At 36.1% G+C, this 26,500-nt stretch overlaps 1 long non-coding RNA gene across 6 annotated transcripts in view; it reads left to right on the plus strand.

Annotated features, from left to right (window-relative positions):
* LOC106870360 (uncharacterized) overlaps positions 1-26,500 on the plus strand; it is a 182,552-nt gene that overhangs the window by 62,657 nt on the left and 93,395 nt on the right. The window contains exon 1 of one of the 6 annotated variants that reach the window (XR_016245008.1): positions 16,029-16,785. The exons of 4 other annotated variants lie outside the window; for them this stretch is intronic. This is a non-coding gene — a long non-coding RNA (uncharacterized LOC106870360). Of the gene's footprint in view, positions 1-16,028; positions 16,786-17,438; positions 17,726-26,500 lie in introns of those variants that run through there. One more of the 6 variants, XR_016245007.1, reaches the window with a different exon arrangement.

Consider the following 26,500-nt stretch of genomic DNA (forward strand, 5'->3'; position numbering starts at 1 on the left):
ATAAACTTGCCAACGTCAGAAGAAACATTATAAAAAAAAAATTACTAACTGAAATAGAGATTGACCAAATTAAGCAAGCAGTAAAGGATAAAAAGAATGAAACTGCAGCTAAAGAAGATACTACAGAGGAAATAATTATAAACCAGCCCAAGGCTGATGAAAATACAGTAATAATTGAAAGAGTTAAGGTAACTGATAGGCAAAATAAAATACTCTCTGAACCAACCATAAACACTAAGGCAGGTGAAAATCAAATAGATGAAGGAAGTCATACAGAAATCGACGCAACAGAACTACATGATCTAAAAAATCAAATCATGATTGAATGGCTGAAAATTAAAGAAACTAGTATGAATGAACGCGACACTCTCCCCAAAATTCGCAATTCTAACCAAAACCTGAAAATAATTGGTAAAATCCGCCTTGCACTTAAGGATATAATTTCAGCTAATGATGTTGATATTACAGATCTCAACCACCTGTACTATGCATCCGCAAGAATCTCAACGATTCTATGTGGTGAAAAGATTAGAAAAAGACAACACTCCCACAAAAAGCCTTCTTGGCAAGAACGCATTCAACACCAAATTAAGCTGCTTAGATCTGACATAGAATGTTTGAAAAACCTTAAATTTGACAAGAGTATCAAACCTACAAAGACCCAAAAACTAAAGAAAAAATATAACATGAAAACCATAGTTGACATTGATGCCACCATAGAAACCATCAAGCAAAAGGTATGTGCTAAAGCTGCCCGCATAGCAAGGTATGAAAAGCGTGTTAAATTCTTCCGAGATAATAACATGTTCAAAAATAACCCCAAGAATTTCTACAGGAAGATAGGGAAAACACCAGTAACAATAAAGTCTGTCCCATCAAAAGAAGAAGTGCAAGAATTTTGGAATAAAATCTGGGCAGAAGATAAAACACACAATGAAAAGGCCCCTTGGATTGATAGAATAGCTACAGACCTAGACTCCTTAGAGGAGCAAAAGTGGGAGGGGGTCAGGGTAGAAGATATAAGATCTGCTCTCAGGAGGTCAAGCAAATGGAAGTCTCCAGGAAAGGATAAAATTCCTAACTTCTGGTTGAATGCCTTCCCAGAAAGCCATGAACTGCTAACAAAACTTTACAACGATGTTTTGCAAAACCCTAGTTTGATGCCCTCTTGGCTAGTTAATGGTTTAACATTCCTGCTTCCAAAAAATGAGGAAACAAATGAACCAAAAAATTATCGCCCCATAACCTGCTTAACAACAATGTATAAGACGCTAACATCTGTCCTAACCGAGTACACCTATAGATTTTTAATAGAAAGTAGCATATTCCCTAATGAGCAAAAGGGATGTAAACGTGGATCTTATGGTTGTAAAGATCAGCTACTCATCAATAAGATGATCTTAGAAGATTGTCACAAGCGACACAAAAACTTGTCAATAGCCTGGATAGACTATAAAAAGGCCTTTGATAGCCTACCACATAGCTGGATTAGGAAATGTCTGGAAATGTATAAAATAGCTCCTACTCTGCGAAACTTTTTATCTGTAAGTATGAGATCATGGAGAACCACACTGATGTTGAACAATGACAATGAATCTCTAAATGCTGGAGATGTAAGAATTTCATGTGGCATTTTCCAGGGTGACTCACTATCACCACTCCTCTTCTGTCTAGCCCTAATACCGCTCTCAAAATTGCTCAATGATGCACAGTATGGTTATAAAATATTTGATAAAAATATAAATCATCTCATTTACATGGATGATTTAAAGCTCTTTGCAAAAAATGACCAACAACTCAAAGGCCTACTAGCGATTGTTAAACAATTCAGTGATGACATCAGGATGCAATTTGGCCTTGATAAATGTGCAAAAGCTATCTTTATCAAAGGAAAAATGACAAATACATCTAATGTGAACCTTGACCAGCAAAATGTCATAAAAGAGTTAGAACCAGCGGAGAGCTACAAATACCTAGGGGTAATTGAAGGGGACAATATCAAGCACTCAGTGATGAGGGAAAGGATCAGAAGAGAATGTTATCGCAGGGTGAGAGCAATACTGAAGACAGAGCTGAACGCGAGAAACAGGATCGAAGCGATCAATGCTCTAGCCATACCAGTCGTGACTTACAGTTTCAACATCGTTAACTGGTCAATTACTGAAATATGTAATGTTGACAGAAAAATACGAAAACTGTTGACAATGCATAGAATGCACCACCCTAAGGCAGATATAGAACGTCTTTATCTGCCAAGAAAAGAGGGAGGTCGAGGACTACTACAGCTGGCATTATCAATGAAGGTAGCCACAATTGGCCTAGACACCTATATGAAAAACTCTGAGGACTGGATGCTAAAACTTGTCTTAAAATATGAAAGCAAGAAAGCATCTTACTCAGTAACAAAACAGGCAAAGGAATATCTAAGTGAATTCCAATTGCAACAAATTCAAGAATTAGACGAACTAGAAACACCTACAGAAAAAGCTAAGCGCTTGAAAACCCGTGCTAAAATTGCTGCCTTAGCTATTATGACTGAAAAATGGCATGGAAAACCTCTCAATGGCAAATACCCAAAGAGAGCGAATAATGCAGATATTGACAAAGCCCTTACCCACCAATGGTTAATGGCCTCTGGATTGAAATCAGAAACAGAGGGGTTTATCATAGCAGCCCAAGATCAATGCCTACCTACAAAGAACTACCAGGCCAACATATTAAAGAACGGCAGCTCCCCATTATGTCGTATATGCCAACAACAAAATGAGACCATCGATCATGTTGTCTCCATGTGCAGTCTGCTTGCGCCTACAGAGTATCTCAACAGGCATGATAGAGCTGCACAATATATTCACTGGGTAATATGCAAAAACCTGGACTTGCCCCATGATAAAAACTGGTGGGAACACAAACCACCCCCAGTACTTGAAAATGATCACATTGCACTCCTCTGGAACTTCACCATTCAAACTGACAGAAAGATAGACGCAAATAGGCCAGACATCATACTGAAAGACTTCAGACAAAAATCATGCCTCCTCATTGATATGACTGTCCCAATTGATATAAACGTATCTGTCAAGACCTACCAAAAACTGAGCAAATATAAAGATCTTGAAATAGAAATTAGCAAAATGTGGAATCTGAAGACGAAAACAATACCTATTGTCATAGGTGCCCTGGGAATGACAGCGAAACGGGCTGATTACTACCTAGCTCAGATACCAGGAAACCCCAAAATGGCTGAAGTCCAAAAGATAGTGCTCATGGGAACTGCCCATATCCTACGTAAAATACTGTCTATGTGATCTCAAATTTTAAAGCAAACATAATTTTCTTATGGTTTCTTAAACATTCACTTGAACAAAACTGTACAAATCCAAATATATGGTACCCTAGGCATAACACCTACATGAACTTCTAACTTGTTGTCTCTTGAGGTCTCTGGGTGAGACTTGGATCCAACTTGTACAAATGCAAAACAAAAGTCAAACATAAAATAATAATAATAATGATAATAATAATAATAATAATGATAATAATAATAACACCAGGACTTACAAATATATATAACATACAGAAAATTGCACTACTGGGTACTGCACACATTCTACGCAAAACACTTTCAATACAGTAAACATAAGAGCACCACAGCAAACCACAGCACATACCCAAGGCGCACAGAGCTGCGCTCGGTAGTGAAGTGAAAGCACGTTATAAAAATAAAACTAATGAACAATAATAATAATAATGATGATGGTGAAGATAATAATAATAATAATAATAATAATAATAATAATAATAGCAAATATAAAGATCTTGAAATAGAAATTAGCAAAATGTGGAATCTGAAGACGAAAACAATACCTATTGTCATAGGTGACCTGGGAATGACAGCGAAACGGGCTGATTACTACCTAGCTCAGATACCAGGAAACCCCAAAATGGCTGAAGTTCAAAAGATAGTGCTCATGGGAACTGCCGATATCCTACGTAAAATACTGTCTATGTGATCTCAAATTTTAAAGCAAACACATAATTTTCTTATGGTTTCTTAAACATTCACTTGAACAAAACTGTACAAATCCAAATATATGGTACCCTAGGCATAACACCTACATGAACTTCTAACTTGTTGTCTCTTGAGGTCTCTGGGTGAGACTTGGATCCAACTTGTACACATGCAAAACAAAAGTCAAACATAAAATAATAATAATAATAATGCGCGTTTATTGAACTGAGGAGAAGACGAAAAGTAGACAGCAGTAGAGTACAAATTCTAGATGGTGCACATATAAGAAAAATGAACGAAGAGGCTAAAATGTATCTTGGTGATTTATAATTAGACCAGATGATGGACACCAAGATGAAGGTAAGATTTTCTTCAGAATACACAAGAGTGAAAACAAAAAGCTATGTAGATCAAAGTAGCCCAAAACCTTCACTGGCTACTATACCGGAAGTATGGACACGAGGTAACAGGTGCTTGGAACCAACATACACCAGAAAAGATAATGGACGAAAAGAAGAAGGAAAATGTCCTCGAGGACTTTGGCTTCCAGACAGACAAGGTGTTAGAACACCGAAAGCCGGATATAGTAACCTTTAGGTGGGACAAACAAGTGTGCCTAATAATTAACGTGACAGTGCCAGGAGATTAACATATTATCATGAAAGAAAAAGAAAAGATTGATACATATGGAGATCTGAGAACTGAGATTGCTAAGATGTGGCAGCTACGAGAGTTGAACATAAAGGTTGTCTCTGTGTCATCGGGGCATTGTGTTCAATACCACGCAATCTGAAACTGAAAAAAACATCTGGAAACATTACAAATACCCTACGATCTAGGTGTACTGCAAAAATCGGCATTACTTGGAACTGCACACATATTGTGTAAAGTATTGTTTGTCTGAGGTCTTTGTTGTAACTTGACAGACAGTACAAACCCCCGGTAGACACAATATATTCATTCAACAACATCATGATATTGGATACTGTGTGACGTCTTAAAGAAGACTACAAATGATGGTGATGACGACGACGATGATGATGATGATATTGATGATGGTCATTACGACGATGATGATATATTTTATTCAAAAGTAGTATGAGAAACTGGCAGACAGTTTTGACAGCAGGCGGACATATCAACATATGGAGGAGAATCTTTCAAGGAGACTCCATGTCCCTCTCGCAGTTAATTGTTAGTATGTTACCACTCCCAACTGCTGGTTTTGCAGAAGATTAAAGTGGTTTAGAAACTGCAGAAGAACATGAAGCCTATTAACCACCTGCTGTTTATGGACGATTTGAAGCTTTATGGAGCTAGCAAAGGTCAACTGGACTCCCTCATTCAGGCCGTGCAAATTGTCTGACATAATATCCAGATGGCATATAGTCAAGATAAAGGCGTTGTTATTGAGCATAAATATCTGTAGGGTGAATAGTATATATGCTAGATGAGAGTGACTGTGATGATGAATGGAAGCAGAGTAAGATACTGCATTTTCAGGGACAGTTAACTGCAAAAATCACGGAGTATGAAGTGACAAGCTGTAATTCTAAAAAACTAGCCTATAAAATAATGCAATTTACATCAACAGAAGTAGTGTTGTTTGCAAAGTGAGAGTAAATTTAATAATATTAAGAATATATTCAATATTTTCCATGCGGTTGCAAACAAGATCTGTTTTTCATTGTGCCACGCCAAAGTCTATATATATTCGAATTTATGGGGAATTTTCAATTCAATATTTCGTCTCCTATGTTAAATTTAAAGTAGTTCAGCGGTGTTTGTCCTCCATTGATATGCAAAATTCTCCAAAATATAACGTGATATGAGCCAGTGTCCAGTACGATAGCAATGATCAAAGAAACCTATTCTGAGTTGAGCAACAATAGCAATGCTAGGCAGAATACATCCATAAAGCTCACATTTTGTGTTTGTGATTATACCATTACGTGTTTTGAGTTCCATGAGAAACTTGGTATACGAACCATCAAAAATATCTAAAATTATCTTCATCTCAGTCACAGTTTCAGCTCCATAGGGAAGCTGCTTGTAAGGCAACTCAACATATAAACGATTTATGTTGTAGGCAACGTAAATGCTTTCAGAATGTATTTCCTTTCTTGAAGACAAGAAGAAACTAGTTCCAATTTAGAGATTTTTATATAAAGTGGCTGCATGAGTATACTGTACTTTCCAGGACACATTTTCAGTGACTGAACAAGTTCTTCTGAAATTATAGCTCTTTCTGATTCGGTAAATAGAAAATATACTATTGTATATTTATATGGCCGTCAACATAGAGATAATATGTGTATTACTTTCACTCATTTATTGTTTCACTCATTTAAACAAGTGTAGGTACGTATATATTTACGCATGTACGTTTGTGTAGACATGTGCATATTTATATAAATCATTTCTTTAGATACAGATATATAGTTTCCATTAGTTTTGCGTTATAACACATCTGTGAAATTTCGAATCTATCACGTGAGTACGATGATATTTAAGAATAGTCTAAAAACTCTTCCTACATAAGCAACCCCGAATATATATATATATATATATATATATATATATATATATATATATATATATATATATATATATATATATATACTCGTGCGCGTATACACATGCGCTCAAGAATATACATATGTATACGTATATTTTTCTTACTTTTAACCGGCAGGCCCGAAGAAACATACTGACGTGACTCAAAAGCTAACAGCCTTTATGTATGGCATTTGTCTATTGGATAAATGCCATGCACTAAACTCCCTTTAAACTATTTAACGTATTTCGAATAATTGATATAATTCGATTGATTGTTCACTCGAGCAACTGTTACAACGTTAAATTGTTTTTCATTCAGCTCTTTTCGATTAATTGTATTTTGCTTAATTGTTTACCATAAATTTTTAACAAAACATTCAGCCAGTCGTGTCTTAACACACACATACACACACATATACACACATACAAAAACACACTACACGCACGTAGAAACGGACACACACATGCATATACAAACAAGCAATACTCACATATGCAATACAAACAGATGTAGAGAGCAATGGCATTACATGAGAAAATGTATATATGCCTGCGATGTTTACACGTGAGTCTCTGTATGTACAATTTGTATCGTTATGTGCAGCAGCATGTTTGTACGTGTGTGTATATATGAGTGTATGTATATGTCGTTGCATGTGGGTATGCCCATGGGTGTGTTTCTGTGTTTGTTATCTCAAGAATTATCCAAATAATGAATACTTTATGATGCAGGAAAACCAACGAGTTTACCCGCAGTCATTTATGCATTTTTATACAATCTTCTTGTTTTCCTCTCTGTGTCTCATGCTCTCTACATTTTTCTCTCTCTCACTCTCATGCTCTCTACATTTCTCTCTTTCTCCCTCGCTCTCATGCTCTCTCATGTTAACTTCCGTTCTCCTCTTTATATATTTATGTTTGTATATGGGCGATACGTTTGCGTCTCTAAGCATGCAAGAGCAGAAGTAAGTTTATACATATAACATGCGATACATACACATACATACACACATACACACACATACACAATTCTGTATATAGGCACACATGTATACACAAGCGCACACACACGCACACACACGCACACACACACACACACTCATATATATACATGCATATCTATTAAAAATACAAATATGTATGTATATCTATACTCATGCACATACACAGAGGATCACACGCATACACTGACCTCCACACATACATATACACACACACAGACTCACACATATATATACAAATATACACATATGTGTGAGTGCGGTGTATGTTTTTGTATATTATTTCATATATACATGTTTGTCTGTACAGCGATAATTAATAAGATATTTAACTACCAAAGACCATCTGCTTAACACTGTCTCTATTTTCGTCTACAAGTTATTTATCTTCCTAATACATAGTTTATAAGTCTTACTGTAAAAAGAAGGACGCTAGTGACAGATGCTGGAATCAAAGAATATTTTTAAAGTCTGAACCCTGATTCGAATGCTTGTAACAGAGCGGACTGTTTTCATTATTCTCATGGTCTAGGTAGCGGTACTAAAGCAAGTGAATAAAAGTGAATAACAAATTCTGCCTCATATTTCATTCATTAACCTTGGATTCACTCGAAATTATGGTAGGAGCCATCATTATTGTGTGAACTGAAAAGTGAGGATGTGAAATTTCTGGAGAAGGATCCAAATAAAAGGACTGTACTTGGGAATATTATGCCCAAAGTTTTCTAAATTCAGGGTGTAAAAGTTTGACAGAAGTTCGCCAATTGGCCAATGCTAGTCGTTAGTTGTGTAATTGGAGCAGCATAAAACTGAAAGGGCATACGGTTCAGTAAAGTACATTTTCGCTACCTTCTCTATTTGGAACATTTCCACTAAGTCATACTATTCATTTCTGTGATGTACGAGATGTCACCCCATTAAATATGTTAGGCACTTTTCTGACTGCCTAAGAGAAACGCTTTACAATGGTCCTGTGTTTTTTATCAATTTAATCAGTGGTATGAGGCGACGATTTTCAGACAAGAATAACTAACCTAAACGTTACGCAAGGAGAAGAGTTTACAGTATTTGTGCAATGATGAGAAATGATATCTAGCCATGAAATTTTGGAAATTTCTGGCAATGTCTGTTGCGAATTCTAGCATGTATGCTGGATTAAACTAGACAATCTTCCTCTTCTTGGTTCTAATCATTGAGGGCTTGAATGAGGTCTCATAAATATAAACTAGTTTCTCTTTGAAGGCAGTCTTATAGCTAACACATCATTATAAGATGCTTACCTTTCGAAGATATCCATGTCCAAGGATAGTTCAGCCAGTAACTTTTTTCCTACTTATGGGCGCCAGTATCTGGTTGAAAAGTTTACAGATATACATGGTGTCCTAATTTGGTTTCATATAGGAGTAGTGTTTGTATCTCTTTAATCTAACGTCAAGTCTTGGAAGTAGTCAAGTTGGTGTTAATTGCAAGGCAAATACTACATAAATCTAATCGAAGTGCAGCATATGATGCTAAATCATCCACTAATTTGGAGTTACAAGAAAAGATGTTACTTGGAAAGTATCAAACCTAAATAATCGTAAGAAAACAGCTGCCTCAGTGCCATCATAACCATTATGGAGCCTTTCAACATAATATTATACATTACATGCATGTATATAGTGACACATACTCACACGCACACACATGTATGTATGTGTGTATATGCATATCTATATATATGTATATATATATATATATATACATATAAGAGACCAAAGTGTACGTCCGCCGCTACATGTTTTATATATAAAAAATACAAAATGGGACAAGAACGCAAAACATCTAGACAGTTAGGGGATACAAAAAAGGGGACAACAAAACATACAGATAGACGATACAAAGAAAACAAGGACGGGTCATTCGGAGTTTTCTTTCCTCAGTCGAGTTCCAGCGTTTATATATATGTGTGTATGTATACATATATACATGAATATATATATAAAGACAATATATATACGCATACGCATATAATGGTATAGACGCATTCAAATCTATCTATCTATCCATCCATCCATCCATCCATCTATCTATCTATCTATCTATCTATCTATTTATCTATCTATCTATCTATCTATCTATCTATCTATCTATCTATCTATATACAAACTTATATCCGTGTGTTTACAGTTGACGCTATATAGGCATTTGTGTATAAATTCATAAATATACAATCATGCATATAAATATATTGTATGACTATGTTTGGAATGTAGAAATTACTCTTTTCCTTTGTACACTCACACGCACACACACACACACACACACACACGCACACACACATACTCACACACACACGAATGTCTACAACCATATATATAAGTGTGTGTATATATATATGAAAATATATATGCGTAGGCATCAGTGTGCCGGCCTGCGCGTGTGTATAGATACCAAGAGACTCTCTCATCATATAACATTTCGTACATTGTTTTTCAATCCACAATGTTTGGTCAGGAATATCTTCGTAATAATTCAATTCCCGTTTTTATGTCGACATTATGTAATATTAGATGACCATTTTATCATCATACTATCTATTACTGGTCTCTTGTTATTCTATTGATTTTGTTTTTGTCATCGCGATCTCTATTGTTATTTTGGGCTGTAATCTACGCTGCTGTTGTTCTACCCATCGTCGTCGCTGTCGTCGTGGTTATTTTGGAGTGTTATTCTTGCTATTATTATTATTATTATTGTTGTTGTTGCTGCTGCTGTTGTTGTTATGATTATATTTGTCATTTTTGGAGATGAACTTTGTCTGGGTTGAGTTGTTGTTGTTGCTTGTGGTGATTCAATCGTTGTTGCTGTTGAAAGCTCTTGTTGTCATTGTGTTCATTGATTTTGTAGTCATAGCAACAGCAACACCAGTAGCAGTAGACATAGTGGTAGTTCTTGAGGTGGTGGTCATCGTTCTTAGTTATTGCGAATGTTGATGTTATCATCATCTATGTCATATCCTGGTTCGGTCGTCGACTTCGTGATATGTATATATATATATATATATATATATATATATATATATATATTTATATGAAGTATATTTGATCCACAGACGATATATATCTGTACACACACACACACAGACACACACACATATTATATATATACACATACATTCATGATATAAAGAATGCCAGGAGGTATGGGATGAATATATTTATTTCATTCTATCCATAGTTTGACGATAATTTCGTAACGAAAATCACGGAAAAGTAATTTATTTTAGCCAATAATGAATAACTTTACGTATTTTCACTAGTGTGCATGCTATAAATTGCATAGCACTATTTTACATTTTACCAGCTAATTCAGGTCTAGAAGGCTAGCTTATCAGATCAGCAAAATATTCATGGTTACATCCATTTTTCAATTCGATTCTACTCATAGTAAAATATCCTCTTCAAAATAACAATGTATGGAAGACAATAATTGATAAAAAAAAATGTCTGTAGAAAGGAGGAAAGGATATGTAGTAAGATATTAAAAAAGAAACTCGGCAATTCTTCGCTGATTAGATTTGCAGGATTTCAACTGCAGAAGACTATATATTACACTCCTATGTATTGGTTTACTATGTGGTTTTTTAGCCTGGTCCACTAAAGGAAATTTTCTGTGATTACCACCGGATTATATAAATCCATATATTGTGCATTATATATATATATATATATATATATATATATATATATATATATATATATATATATATATATATATGTATATATATATATATATATATATATATATATATGTATATATATATATGTGGGTATATATACACACATATGTATGTATATATGTAAATCTATCTATCTATCTATCTATCTATCTATCTATCTATCTATCTATCTATCTATCTATTTCTCTCTCTCTCTCTCTGCATATATATATATATATATATATATATATATATATATATATATATATATATATATATATATAATAAAATGGTATTAGTTTGCTTGAAGCATTGTATATGTTATGTGACGTTGAAAGAGACAGAAGGCTAAACAAGGCAAAATGGACTGTAAGATGAGGTAACGAAAATTAAAAGTTACTTGATAATCTTTGTTTTGTTTTTTGTTTTTTTTATTGTTGTTACTGTTGTTTTTTTTATGTGTCCAATATTTCGGGACCTAAAAGTTCCTTTATCAGGATGTAAGGAACTTTTGTTGGATAACATTTAGGCCCGTTTAGTTGATGTGGGAACCAATAGTCGAGCCTACAGACATAGCCAGATGATTTTCAACACTCAATGCAAATAGTTTTGAACACTCGATTTGGATATTTGTGAAATATCAGCGATAATCCTGGTTGTATAATGGGTTTAGGTGTTGCTGTTAATCTCGGTTGGCCCTCTTGTGCGAAAAATTAATTCCCTGATCGAAATCTTGAGAACCACATCTGGCATTCACGTTCCGTAGCAGCACCCTTTCCGTACACTGTGCATATCTCCCTGCAGATTTCTGTCGCTGCTTACCTTAATCCCTAATCCGCAAAAAACATGAGGTGTCGATAATGTGCGTTTTGGTTCCCCATTTTCAAGATGATTTCAAATGCATAAAGTCTAAATTGTATTGTCGTAAGTTCACATCGAATTGCGTTGAATTGTTAAACATTTAACGAGTGCTCATACACAATGGACAAACTGAAATTAGTTAATTATTAGAGTGCTTGAAGTTTATTGTCGACAAAACCGACTTTTTGACCAACCCAATATATGAGCTAAATACCATAATTGTTATTCACAAGCACGCATGACTTGATACCAAGCGTCGGGTCTTCGCTGTTTGTTTCTGGAGCTTTGTAGTCGCGAGTAGAGATTAAGACTCCCGGAAAATCGTGCGATTCACCCAATGATACAGCGAAGATATGAAAGTTAGTATGCGACAAGCCTGCAAACTACGCTACTGTTGGTCCATTAATCTTTTCCATTATAGGCAAAGGAACTGAAATTTTGGGGGAGGAGGCTAATCGATTACGTCGACCTCAAACTTGAGTTGTGCTTACTCCATCGATCTCGAAAGGAGGAAAGACAAAGCCGTCTCCGGCGGAATTTTAACTCAGAACGTAAATACGACCGAAATGCTATTAATGCGTGCTAAAGTTTCCGCCAGCTCACCGCCTTTCTTGTGACTATGAAACCAATACCTGCGGCCATTGTGGGGCTTATTTTTTGATAAACCTGGTGCGTATTCGATCAGGGTTCTTTTCGCCGAAGCGCTAACTTACGGGATGTGAATACATGTACAGCATACATCAAGCGATGGCGTGGGTCAAATGACAAACACAGACGAAAACCACACACAAACACACATACGCACGCTCGCAAGCACACACACATACGCGCGCTCGCAAGCACACACACACACACACACACACACACACACACACACGCATATGTACGAACACACACAGAGAAAGACAGACACACACACACACTCATTCAAACACGCACGCACACACACACACACACACACACACATATACACACACACATACATATACGATGGGCTTCTTTGTAGTTTCCGTACATCAAATCCACTTACAAGGCTTTGGTCGCTCCGAGTCTATAGTAGAAGACACTCGTCGAAGATGGCACCACGTAGTTGGAATGAGTCTGTAAACCCCACAGCTGGAAATCAAGCTGCTTACCACACAACTACACCTGTGTATTTCCAGACAATTTCCGTTCGGCAAATCTCATTCTAAACGCATGTTTTATTTTTACTCGAGACATTGAGAATTGATAATAGGATCGAACACCAAGCTATGCAGTCAAGAAACAAAGTTGTTTACAAAATAGCTCTGCCACGGCCAAATATATTTGTGTGTACCTGTTTTCCTATATTCATGGCTGATGAACAAACATAGGATTGAGGTTGGGCCATATCGTAATGGTGAACTGATGTAGAAAACACAGCGGAAATAGAAATAGTGTTTGCAATTCTTCATCCACGAAACAAGATTTATTTCAAGAGTTAGTGTAAGTTATACCTTCACAGGGTACCTGTATATATGTATATATGTATGTATGTATGTATGTATGTATGTATGTATGTATGTATGTATGTATGTGTGTATGTATATATGTATTATGTATGTATATATATGTGTGTGTATGTACGTATGTATGTGTGGATATGTATGCATGCATGTATGCCTGAATATATGTATGTTTATGTACGCATGTATGTACGTATTTATGTATATATATATATATATATATATATATATATATACAATGCATGTGTATACATAATACATACATACACCCATACACACACATATATATATATACATGTACACATAAACACACAGACACACGCATATATATATATGCATATATATATGCATATATATATATATATATATATATATATATATATATATATATATATATATATATATATGTATATTTTACATGTGTGTCTGCGTGTGCATCTTTGCGCGTGTTTATACATGTATATGTGTAAATATGCGTATATATTCACACACAAATGTGCAAAAGATGTGTACATGAATTGGAACATACGTGTTTATACTTTGCGCATTTTTGAAAATTCAAACGTTCAACTTTTTTCTTTCACGATAATGAAGGCGACGACGACGACTACGACGTCAGCGCTGACGACATGGCTATAGCCTCTACCGGTGCTGCTGCCGCTTCAACTACCTCTGCTCCCACTGTTGTTGTACTTGTTGTTATTACTGCTGCTGCTGCTCTTGTTGATGCTGCTGTGCACTCAGCTGAAGTGAAAACCTTGAGTTAAGTCAATGTTATATCATGCAAACGTATAACCAACACAGAAAATGCAGGGCTACACGGAGGCGGGTTTATTCAATTTGCCTATTTACATAGACTGCTTTCTTCAATCTTAGATATTCAGGATTACGTTTAAATCATATTTTTGTCTTGTTCACATTTAACTTCTTCACTGATTCATATATGTGTATATGTGTGCGTGTGTGTGTGTGTATGTGTGTTGATCCATACATATATATATATATATATATATATATATATATATATATATATGTATGTATGTATGCTGTATAATTATGTATGTATGTATGTTTATATACATATGTATACATATATATATATACACACATACACACACACACACACATATATATATATATATATATATATATATATATATATATATATATATATATAGGCAGTTATATGTATGTCTGCATATATATTTGCATATATGTGCATGGAATAGTTACGCATATCTATATACATGTACTTAAGCATACGTCGTGTATGACTATACATATATAGATATATAGATACTTACATGTGTATATAAATATATATATATTTATATATCTATATGATTACATATATATATATATATATATATATATATATATATATAAAGATAGATACAAACGCCTACTCGTTAATATGCACACACATGCATATGTATGTATGTATGTATGTATATCTACATGTGTATCTATCTCTCAATCTCTCTTTCTCCTTTCTCTTTTTCTTTCGCCAAATCTATCAATCTGCATGTGGGTATGTATATGTAATTTCCTTTGCTTGTTAAGACCATACTAAATGTGATCAGAATCTAATGCGCCAATCAAAAGCCACAAGTTAACAGGTTCCGTCGTAATTCCATTGCTACAAGGCCACCAAAGGTGAGATGTGATGGAAAAGCCGGATGAGGGTGGGAGTAAGAGGCAGAGAACATGAAATAGAGGAAATCGGGTAGAGTGGGAAGGAGTGAGTGGGGAGACGTTGATGAGAAAATTACAGAGAGAAAAAGTAAGAAGAAAAGACATATATGTATATTGGTATATGTATATGTGTATGTATATATATATGTATATATGTAGTTACATACATATACATATATACATACATACATTCAGATATATATATATATATATAAGTATATATGTATATACATATATATACATATATGTATATATATATATATATATATATATATATTATATGTATTTGTATATATATATATATGTATTTGTGTGTATATGTATATATATATATATATATATATATATATATATATATATATATATATATATATATATATATATATATATATATATATATATATTTATATATACAAATATATATACATATATAATATGCAGAGAAAGAGTGTGAGAGAGAGAAAGAGGATAAACAGAGAGGGAGAGGGAGAGGGAGAGGGAGAGAAAAGGACACTGCTGCTGCCGTTGCTGCTGCTGCTGATTATTATAACGTCAACGATGATGCTGATGATGATGATGACGATGATGTTAACTTAAAAAAAGACAAGAGCCAAAGACAAGATTATTTGGCTTATTTGGAGTAAACCAATAAACTGAAGGAAAACATCTTTTTTTATTCCACTAATTCACATTCACCAACCAACTCTTGTTGCTCTACTCCTCCTTCTACTCTCACTCTTTTTTGTTTCAGTATTTTCTCACCCCCCCCTTTTACTATCTTCATGTATTTATTTCTCGGCTTCTCTCTCTGTCAAGTCAACTGTCTCCATCTTTGCCTCTCAGTCTGTTTGCCTACCTCTGTCTTTCTGCCTCTCTGTCAATCTGTCTGTCGATTTATCCATTTGTCTGCCTCTCTTTCAGTCGGTTTTTTTTTCTCGATCCCTTTTGATCGAACTTCCCCCTTTTTCCCTTCCTACGATCCCTTTAGATCGACACACCCCTATTTTTTTTTCCTCCCAAAAAGAAAAGCTCTACATTGTATTTGTCCCATCTTTGTTGAGCCCTGTGTGGCTAATAAAAGAAATGTATCTATCTATCTATCTATCTATCTATCTATCTATCTATCTATCTATCTATCTATCTATCTATTTATCTGTCTGTCTATCTATCTATCTATCTATCTATCTATCTATCTATCTATCTATCTATCTATCTATCTATCTATCTATCTATCTATCTATCTGTCTGTCTGTCTATCTATCTATCTATTCCCTATATAGGAACTAGTGGAAACGTAGAGAACTTCTCACTTACCACAGGCTTTCCTATTTTTTGCTTTATAGGGATTGTTTCTGTTTTTAGGCTCCACATTCGAATTACCTCTGTTTCCAGATTTTGGTATTTTGAGAGTTTCTCCGTTTCTTTTACAGATACATTGTCTTCTATTGGCACTGATATATCGATTAGAAGGTATTATTATTATTATTATTATTATTATTATTATTATTATTATTATTATTATTATTATTATTATTAATTTTTTGTCGTTTTTTAAAAAAATAATTTGAATACTTGGTAGTTATTTTTTATGTTTATTTTAGTTTCGCCTAAAAGCAGATACGTATACAAAGAATTACACACACACGTACACACAATCATACACACACATACACATACACGCTTGCACACACACACACACACACACACACACACACACACACACACACACACATACACGCATGCACACGCATGCACACACGCAGAAATTAAAATAACAATGGAAGTCAATATCATAAATGTTCTTGACATTAAATTAATGGGTTGTTTTATGTTTTGCAAGGATGTATTAACCCCTGATTTTCGGACCATAGTAACGGGTGGGGTGACTCTCAACTTCTTGATAGTGGTGGTGGTGGTAGTGGTGTTGACGGCAGCGGTGACGATATTGCTAGGAAAGACAGGGAAGTAGGATAAGAGAGGAGATGAGATGTTTAACTCTATGTAGTTGTATAATGATCTTTTTAATGTGTTGCAATTAGTGAGTTCTATTTTGAGCTGTTTCCAGGCTTTATTACATGAAATAGCGAATAATAGAAACAATTATACATCATACAATAACAGCAAACCCCATACGAACAAACATATGAAATGAAAATATGTACGCCCTCTATCGTGAAGAACATTCGAAGCGAAGTGTTGCTGTTGCCAATGCTGCCGTTGCTGCTGTTGCTGCCGTCGCTGCTGCTGCTGCTGATACTCATGTTGTTCATTGACTGAGCTAATTAAGGATCAGATCGAAAGGTTCCAATGCTCACTTGGATGATAGGATATAGCAATTTAGTGCTGCTTTAACTATTGCTACCAATTCTGAGAATACACCTGTAGGGAAAAAAAAGAGAAAAAAAAAAAGGTAATGTAAAAGGAGAAAGGGCTCTATACCCCTTTCTTATTTTTTCTGACCAGGCTCCCGTGGTTTTATGGGTTTTTCCACGTGTAACCTTTCCTTTTTCGAAGCGCCTCCCCCTTTGGGAGTTCTACTTATTTATTTATCTATTTATTTATCTATTTATTTGTTATATCTTTCTCCGTTTTCTTCCTCTGTTTAGACGAACTTTCCTACCTTTTCGGACAAAACCTTTTGTAACCTTCATCCTGTCTTTGTCCTTATATGTTTTTAATTGATATTAGCCCTTGTGGCCAATAAGACGAATCAATTATTATTATTATTATTATTATTATTATTATTATTATTATTATTATTATTATTATTATTATTATTATTATTATTATTATTATATGCATGCATATATGTATGTATGCATGTATTATGTGCATGTGTGTCTGGGTGTGTATTGTGGACGCGATAGGACTTTATAAACTTCGAGAGTATGTGAAATTATGCTTCTTTGAAACGTTTGATCTGGAAGTAAATAAAGCCGTAAAGTTATATAAAATTGTATGTAAATATTGGGTTACTTATATAGCTTTACTCACTTCGAGATCCAACGTTAAAAAAAGAATTATGTGTATGTAGGGTTTAACGCTGATGATTGCAGCCTTTCTTGATATAACTAGTGGAAGGCATCCGCATACAAACACACGCATACATATACATGTGAATCTACTTCACACACACACACACACACACACACACACACACACACACACACACACACACACACACACACACACACACACACATATTTACACACGCTGTTGCCAAAATCATCTACACCTACGATAGAAAATATGAGATGACGCCGAAAACCCACGATTGATAGCATAGCAATCAATGTAACCACACTGCCAACAACACCGAGCGTGGTAACGAACGGTGTCGATGTGTCGATGACAAGTGTTTGGTCAATATACAAATCTGACTTGAGATCACTTCAACGATATACAGCTTGCCACCGAATTATTTAGTTGGACGGTAAATGTAGAGCAAATGTTATTAATTCAGCAAGGACACCTAGCGGTTATGACTAGTAAAAGGTTCCGACACGTCGCTTCCCAACGATCTGTCTTATTTCAGCTTGAGGGCTCCTACTTGAATTACGTTGAAGGCTTGACAAGTGAATTATATTACGGCGAGAGACTTCAGTTTTAGGTCTTGATACTTGAATTAGATTCCAACTTTTAAGTTTTCAATATTATTATATAGTTTCACTGAAACGAAGTTCAGCCAAGGTGAAGACAACATTTCTGCATGCATCTATTGCTTTCAAAATAGTGCTATTTCGTAATACTATCATTCCATCGCACTCTTCCTGCTTCCTCGTTCACATAAAATCTGAAGGTTTGAAGAATAATTTTTAGAAATGTCTTTAATTTAATATAGAAGCAACTCACTGTTCGTGCTCAGAATCAAATAGTTCGACTTTTTCAGATGTCATTATTAATTATTTTAAGACGTGATATTTACCATTGTTGCTATTGCTGGTGTTTCGCTGCGTTACCATATCTGATTGGATTCGAGCACACTTAATAAATAAAAAAATTCTAGGTGTGACAGTTCTGTTTTACTGACATAACTTGCTTCAAAGTACATTATCAAATTAATTGCTGGCAAGGACACAGTATCTCGTTTTGCAACCATAATACACTACCAAGTATATTATAGCTTTACAAGTCAATATTGTACCCCACCGTGTGTTAGCAATGCGATATACTCGATTTTAAGTATATTTCTATAGCACTGCAAGTTACAACGTTTCATAAACGATTAAGTCTATATAAATAATGCGATAGAAGATAGGTGAAATAGATATTGGGTGTATATGCATATTTCAAGAGTTATTACATTTTCGTCATCGTCACATCCAACCAATCAACTATCCACAAACACATGTTTAAATGCCCATTACTTTTAGTGGTGTAACACAATTGGAAAGTCTAATTTATGTATCAAACACATTCCTGACTATTGGTATGTACATATTAATTGCTGGCAAATACGCCGTGTTATCCAGTATAATACAGGTTTACAGGTCGATATTGAGTCCTATTTTGTGCTAGTAGTGCGCGATACGCTCACTTCTAAATTTATCTCTTTAAAATTTCTATAGAATTCACAGCCAGCACTGATATTAATATGTGCGTACCAGTCGCCAAGTATGTATCTAATATGTAAATTAATCTATCCATTTGTGTCAAATCACTAAAACTAGTGGATTTGTAAGCAGAATGTTCGTTGATAAAAGATGGATTGGATGTGGTACTGATGAAAGAGAAAATATACTCGAAATATGCATGTACACCCATTATCTACTTATTCTATATTCGATCGCATTTTTTACATAAACGTATTTCTGTGTGAATCATCGAAACTTGCTGTGCCGGTTCTGAATTCTGTAGAAAACCCATCGAGATAAATTTAAAGGTGATACCATCAAATTTATCTTACTTTTTTCTTCAGAGAGAAGTTTGATTTGAAAGAAATTTCTCGCATTTTCTACCCTTCTTAGTTGTTAGTTACGGTGAGATTAAGAAATTTAGACAACAGTTGTTCTTCATTTCTTACCTATTATTGCTGGTATAGCGGCAAATATTTAGTGAGGATTATAATGAGGCTGTTGATGTCACTGTTATTCCTGATGAGCGTAGGGTAGGGTTTTATTCGAAATGTTTGTTTCAACTGGCTAAAAGTGATTACTTTTTTAGATGACTTATGGTAATTTTTCAGGTCTTGTAATATTCGTACGCACGCACGCACACACACGCACACACACACACACACACACACACACACACACACACACACACACACACACGCACGCACGCACGCACGCACGCACGCACGCACACACACACACACACACACACACACGCTCACACACACATACACACACCTGTCTTGTTTTACATGCCTAAACACTAATGTAACCTTATAGTTTAAATGTTTCTGACAATGCTGGAAGACGGGATTCTATTCTAAGCCGAAAGACAATGCATTAGATTCCGTGTTTGACTGTTTTATTATTGTTTTTATTCCTGTATATTTGAATTTTTTCCCCATTTTCTTCTTAAGCCATGTGTGTTCTAGTCTCTTAATTATTCATGTTTAAAATATGTCCCATCTTTATGAGTTATCCTTTCATTCATTCATTCATTCATTCATTCATTCAAGAGTGTCGGACAAAATGCCTGGTGACTCTTTACGTTTCAGCTCTCTATCCTAACACTTACGAGTGTTGCTGAAAAACTCCTGGATTTGAGTAACAGAAAATTAAGGAGGATCAGTTAATTATGATTTTATTCAAAATATTCCCTTCCTAGATTCACACACTTATTGCAGCAGACCTTCCCTTTTTCTAAGCCCTGTATAAGAACTCGGAATGTTGAGCTCTCAGCCAGGGCTTTTACGCTAACCTTAAACGCAGGAACTTTTCAGCATCTCTCGTACATCGTGCACATAATTTTGTTATGTTCCTTATTTCCCTCAGTGGACAGCAACCATGCCATGGCACAACCTTGAAGTGTTTTGTCGATCAATTAAATCAACACCAGTTCATACTTTGAGATATGTTATTTGTTCTATCGGTCCCTTTTAGTTGAACTCCTTGATTACGTGTACATAAACAAAACCCCTGTTGTGAAGCGGCGGGATACAGACAAAAATTCAAAAACACGCACACAGAGACACATATGCACACACACACATACACACACACACAAACTCACGTACAGTCTCACATGCGAATATTCTCACATACACGCTCATGGATAAATATATGATGAGCTTCGAAAAGGTTTCTGTTTATCAGATTCACTCTCAGAGCGTTGACCATCTCTAGGCTATAGAAGACAACTGATCTGGTGCACACTAGGACTCAACCCGGTGCCATACACACTCTCACTCTCACTCCCATACGCACACACACACACACACACACATACACCACACACACACACACATACATTACTTACTCGACTCCGTCAGTCACGAATGGCCATGGGTGAACTTAAGTCACATCTATGCACATATAGTACTTCTTGGTGTCCTACATGGGTACACACATGTGTGCATTTCTAGATATGGATATTATATGTTATATTTATTGATTTTTTTTGTTTTCTTATAAATATGTAAGTTCTAATACGTATATTAATATGAACCTGTGTATATATATATATGTTTCGCATACACACACACACGCACACACACATATACGACTTATTATGTGTGTGCGTTTATGTCTATATGTGTGTGCTTCTTCTCTCTTTGCACCGGTATGCGTATATCTGTACTGTGTTTTCTTTTATATGTATAGCCTAATCGTACGACAACTAGAATTGTGTTTGTCGACCGCTTTCGCTTTTGCTATTCATGACATAAAAAATTTATTTAAATACATATTTTCTTAAGATATATTCTTTTGTCCATGTTGTGTGTGGAGTTTATGAATGAACGATTCAACAATTCCTGTACGCATATATGCATATATATATATATATATATATATATATATATATATATATATATATATATATATATATATATATATATATATATATATATATATATACATATGGGAGAATGTACGAAAAGACGACAGACGAGGACAGGTGGTGTAAATAACAAAAGGATGTATTAGTATGACGCTCGGGAATACGGAAAGTATTTGACGTTTCGAGCTACGCTCTTCAACAGAAAGAATACAGAGACAAGGAGAAAAACACAGAGAAAAAAATTGAATAGTGTTCAGTCAACGGTCAATCATAATAATGGCTAATAATGGCTGACCAGAAGTTAGAAATTCTTTTTTCAGGAGAGCTAAGAAAAGGGGGAGATAACAAACGTTGATCGAAGAACGAGGGGCTGTGTGTGTGGGAGATAGAATGCTGGTGATCTTGACGTATGTAGTGTGAAAATGGGGAGGGGAGAAAGGAGTTGGTCAGTTGTAGTGTGTGCGTGGTGTGATGCGAGGGTATTGGTGTGATGTGATGTGAGGGTGTTGGGAGGTGGGGAAGGCATGGGTGAAGTGTGGGTTAGGCTGAGGGTGGGGTAGAGGTAGGGGTATGTTGGTAGGGGTGGGGTATGTGGGTGGGTGGTGGGTGGTGGATGTAAGGAATTGGATGGGGTGGAGTGGGAAGGTAGAGTAGGAGTGTAAGGAGTGGGTGGTGGGTGTAAGGAATTGGATGGGGTGGAGTGGGAAGGTAGAGTAGGAGTGTGTTGGGGTGTGGTGGGATGAGCTTATGAGGGGGTGTTGACGATGAAGGGGGAAGGGGAGGGTGGATGTAAGAGATCGAAATCACCTTACTATAACATATTCTTTTGTAATCTAGGCACAAGGCCCGAAATTTTTGGGGAGGGGGCTAATCGATTAAATCGACCCCCGTACGCAACTAGTACTTAATTTATCGACCCTGAAACGATGAAAGGCAAAGTCTACCTCAGCGGGATTTGAACTCAGAACATAAAGACAGACGAAATACCTATTTCTTTACTGCCCACAAGGGGCTACACACAGAGGGGACAAACAAAAACAGACAAACGGATTAAGTCGATTATATCGACCCCAGTGCGTAACTGGTACTTAATTTATCGACCCCGAAAGGATGAAAGGCAAAGTCGACCTCGGCGGAATTTGAACTCAGAAGGCAGTGGCAGACGAAATACCGCTAAGCAGTTCGCCCGGTGTGCTAACATTTCTGACAGCCCGCCGCCTTATTACCATAAAATATTGCTCCTGCTTTCTCTTTCTTGCACTCTTTCACTCTCCTTCTCCCTCATTATCTATCCCCATCCTCCCCTCCTGTCTCTCTTCATCTCTTACTATTCATCAATCACGATGAAGTGTTTAAAGCAGACGACCCATAAAACATTCGTCCAGATCACCACTACAGCCGACACCAGCAGCTTCAACACCACCACCACCTTCTGCACCACCATCTCCTTCACCACCACCACCACCACCAACACTAACACGACCAGCAACACGACCAACCACCACTAGCACCAACCACGGTTACAATAGATACACAGTGTCTTGCCGTAAATCACTTCCATATCTAAGCTTCCGACATCGACACCGTATTGTTTCATCGTATTATCATCTTTCACAACGTCAGTTTGTTGTTTCAGAATAATTTAACTGTAATTTAATACAGTATCCCACCATCGATTTCTCTTGCGCTATCATCCCACCTCTACTATTTACCCTTCACTGTCTCTTACCTCCATCTTATCTCTCCTCATAACACTTATATCTTACTATGTGTTCGCTAATTTATTTTCATCCGTGTGTGCATATAAAGACTGTTGTATTTTCAAGGAGTGAAATTAATGGCTGTTTATTTTTGTGGGAGAAAAATTTAATGTCCATTTATTAAATAATACAATAATACGTTCTCTCAACACTTAATTGCTTTCGTTGTATCATTGTATTCCACTGAATATTTTATAAAAATTCCACGTTCCACTCCCACTCCATCCCTCACACAGCAGGCAAATATATACGCAAATATACATAATTATGTTTATGCACATGCACATATATATATATGTATAAATATGTATGTATACATGTATGCATGTATATATATATATATATATATATATATATATATATTCATTCATATATATGCATATCTGTCTATCTATCTATCTATCTATCTATCTATCTATCTATCTATCTATCTATCTATCTATCTATCTATCTATCTATATATATATATCTATCTATCTATCTATCTATCTATCTATCTATCTATCTATCTATCTATCTATCTATCTATCATCATGGACGGACGGTAGACACATCGGCTCCCATGTAAGTTGCATTTTTCACCTCTTAAAAGACCTATTTTGTTTTAAAATTTTGTATAAGTTGTGTATAACACAAAATACTTCGTGAACATATATTTTTCAAATCGGAAATAGCTCTATTTAGAGCCTTATTTCCAAAAATTCAAACATATCTTCCTCGTTCCTAGCCATATTCTTTAAAACGAATATGGCTAAGGTTTTCAACGAGGCCGACTTCCCGCTCCTAATGCCAGAGGCGAAAACACTTAATGCCGTTCCGCATGAACGCAGACAAGTGATGAAGAAGAGCAATGATTCTGAGTCAACTGCTGCTGCCTCAACCACCACCACTACCACCATCACGTGTACAAACTCTGCTGCTACAGCAGTCTTGCCTGCCACCGTCACCAGTGACAACAACAACAACAACGACAAAGACAACAACAACAACAGCAACAACAACGACAACGACACAAATGTCCTTGCTAACACGACCACTGTCCTCACCACTGCTACTACTAGTGACAATAACAACAGCAACAACAACAGGACACCGACCTTCAACACCAACACCACCACTACTTCGACAAACTCTGCCGCCACTACCACCACCTTTGAACCTGGCAGTACCAACACCACTGTCAATACCACCATCAACAACTACAAGACGAACAAGATAAACAACACCACAAACGCCACAAACAACATATCTGCCAGCATCACAAAAACAAATTTTGCCGATGCAACGAAAGAAAAAAGAACAATATTAACATTCACCCAAAAACAAATCAATGACACAAAATCCCTTCTCACGAAAGAAGGTGACACTGTACAAATACACATACCAAAAGCAATTATTGAAAATACAAACAAGAAGCACATATCATACAGACTTATCAACAAGAAAACGAAGCGACCGGAGAATTTCTCCACCCAAAAAATTGAGATTTGTCTCAAACCGATATGGCCCTTTCAAAGTCATGTTACTTGGGGACGAAAATTTGCCACGGTCCTAGTACGCTTTAAGAGCGAACAGTTAGCGAAGGAATTTTCAACACTCTCTCTCCACACAGATGACTTGGTGATGATACCGAGTTATCTTGGACAGAGAGTGACGAAGGTGGCAGTAAAGAATGTCCCTTCACAAGTGGAAACACAGTGGATAGTAGGTTCTATATGCCTCGAAATGGAGGAGGCAAATATATTAGAAATTGCTACTGCAGAGGAGAAAAACTGGGAAGGGGGAAAAAAAGTCGAAGTCCTCCTACACATCACTGAAGAGGAGTGCCAAAAGATCCCCACACACATCCAACTGGCAAAGGACCACAAGTTATATGTAGTGGTGGAAGGAAGGCGGCCACGTTGTTATGTATGCGGCAGCGAGGCACACCTCAAGGACAGTTGCCCAACCGCCGCCAACCAAAAAAAGCAACAAGGGCAACCACCAAAACCCGGAAAAAAAACCCTACTACCAACACCACCATCAACAATCAAAACAAGAGAAACACAAGCAACACTGGCAACTGAGAAGACAACAGCATCTGCAAAAACAACAAGTGAGGAAGCAGGGGAAAAGAAAGAAAATTCCAAGACTGTTTCCCCCTCCCCCACATCACACACACCTCACACAAATAACAAGCCATCAGCACCAACAAAAACAGCAACACAACCACTCACACAAGCACACACAGACGCTCACAATTTGCCCCTACCCCCTTCAGATACCTCAGAACCTTCGTCGGAAGATGAAAGTAATGAGGAATGGCAAATAGCCCAGAAAGGAAGGAGGAAGAGGAGCAAGAAAAGAAAAGCAAACACAAACAAAGCAGGGAGATACACAACTCCCGAAAACACTCCAGACACCAACACAAGCACACACAACTACAACACAAGCAACAAAACCCCAAAAGCAAGTACACACACAATGCTCACTGC

The sequence above is a fragment of the Octopus bimaculoides genome, chromosome 18 (assembly GCF_046866305.1).
Source record: "Octopus bimaculoides isolate indiv1 chromosome 18, ASM4686630v1, whole genome shotgun sequence".
NCBI classification, from domain to species: Eukaryota; Metazoa; Mollusca; class Cephalopoda; order Octopoda; family Octopodidae; genus Octopus; species Octopus bimaculoides.